This window comes from Podarcis liolepis, assembly GCF_965112155.1.
Source record: "Podarcis liolepis genome assembly, chromosome: 16".
Taxonomy (NCBI): domain Eukaryota; kingdom Metazoa; phylum Chordata; class Lepidosauria; order Squamata; family Lacertidae; genus Podarcis; species Podarcis liolepis.
Window position 1 is genome coordinate 44320268 of NC_139567.1, and position 2010 is coordinate 44322277.

The window sequence follows — 2010 nt, forward strand, 5'->3', positions numbered from 1 at the left end:
CAGGAGAATTTCCTCACGCAGCTGTCAATGGCCGGGCAATGAAAATAATGTAGTTGACGCAGCATGGCAGCCAAAGGCTGAGGAGTCTGCTTTTCTCCCAACTGTTGGGTTGTCAAAAAGAAGCAGCAGGGAGAAGAGTCAAGGAAATGGGCATATCCCTGGCGGAGGCAAGGAGGTAGGGCCTTCTCGGTGGTGGGGCCTCTGCTCTGCCCAAAGCAGGCTGCCTGGTTGTGTTGCACTTTCAGCTCAGCCCATCTCTTCCACCAGGTCCTGCCCCTCCAGGGGGGAGTGGGGGGGTGTATTTGCTGTGGTGCTGAAATGTTCCTGTTTTAGATGTTTTATCTTAATTCCATCCATTCTTAGCAGCCTTTTCTAAGAAGGTAAGAGAAAAGGGAGAGGGAAGCAGAACAAAGTGGCACAGTGTCAGGGTATGAGAGTGCTGTTGCCCAGGGAGGGAACTGGCCAGCCAGTCCCTTCTCCAGGATACTCCATTCTGTTCCCCCTCAAACTGAGCGTCCTTAGACATCATTTAGCTGTTTTACAGGGGGGGTGTTTTATGAATATTGGCTGCTCTGGGGCCAAGAAATGGGGTGGAGGAGCATCTCTCATCCCTTGACATCTCTTTTAGCACAGCCCAGGTGATGGAAGACCCACCAGAGCTTTCCAGTGTTATGCCCAAGGACACATGCAATGCTGTGGCTATTGAGCATGCTCAGTCTTCACTGGGCTGAGCTTTCCTGGCACAGGTGACACACTTTGTTCTTGTCCTGCAAATGTCGGGGGGCCTGCTGGCACCTTGCATGTCCAAAGGGGCTCTCTTCCCATCAGCCCTTACCTCTCTCCCCCCCCAAAGCTCACTGCTGGCAGAGGTGGGCCCTGCCTCTGCCGCTGGGCAGGCCTGGCAGAGGGTGCCAGCCTTTGCTTGCCAGGACAAGAGAGCAGGGAGGAGCTGGCAGGTGGCAGCCCTGAGGGTGACAGGGCAGGGAGAAGTGTGGGGGCGTGTGAGGCTCGGGGCATCACAGCTGGAGGAAGAGGCCAGTTCTGCAGCTGGCACCACTTCTAGAAGGCTCCAAGGGGCGGGGGGGGGGCAAGGCTCTTGTAGGAGGGTCTTCTCCCCCTGCCTCAGCATCCTGGCCTGGGAGGTTAAGCTTCCTGCCCATTTCCTTCCCCCCCTCCCCAGATGGGGAGAGAAGAGCCCCTGGAGTGACCTGCAGGAAGGTTTCTGCAAGAAGAGGTTGGGGCAGAAGCAGCCCAAGAGAAAACTGCAGCCACTGCTTTTAAAAGATACAACCTTGGATTACAGCTCTAAAAGATTAAGTAAAAGAAAAGAATAAGGGGAAAATTTGATAAAACTAAAGGCTAGGATTTGCTGGAAAAAAATTGGAAATTGGGATGTAGAAAGGGGAGGTATGGGGAAGTCGGTGAAGTAAGGTTTAAGAAATAAGGATTTGATATTATACTTGTTCGTTTATGTGTTTGTTTGTTTGTTTGTTTGTATTGTGTATTGTTTGTGTTTATATAAATTGTGGAAAACCAATAATAAATTTATAAATAAATAAATAAATAAAATGATACAACCTCTCACCGCATGCTTGTGCGCTTACACTGGTGGTAGCCCCTTGCTCTTCAAGTTCAGAATCTCCCCTCGGTTAGCTCCAGTTTAACTCCCCCCACACCCCAGTGAGGAGTCCCACTGCTGACCCCAGAAATGCCCCACCTCAATAATGGACCACAGCAGAGCTGCTCTTGGTTAAAGGTTTGCCTCTTCTCTTCTCCTCCCCTTCCCTGTCAGCATTTCAGAAACAAAGAGGGAGGGAGGGAGGGAGCAGGGTATCACCCCCACCCATCCTTCTAATAAACGGGAGTGGGGGCGTTTCAATCCCAGGGAATGCAAGATGTGGACGACCCACATCCCTGTCCTGCCCCCCCCCCGAGCAGCCAACCCTTCCCTGCCCTAGGAGGAAGGCTGTTTTGATGAGAGATTTGTGAAATCAGCACTCAAGCCATGTC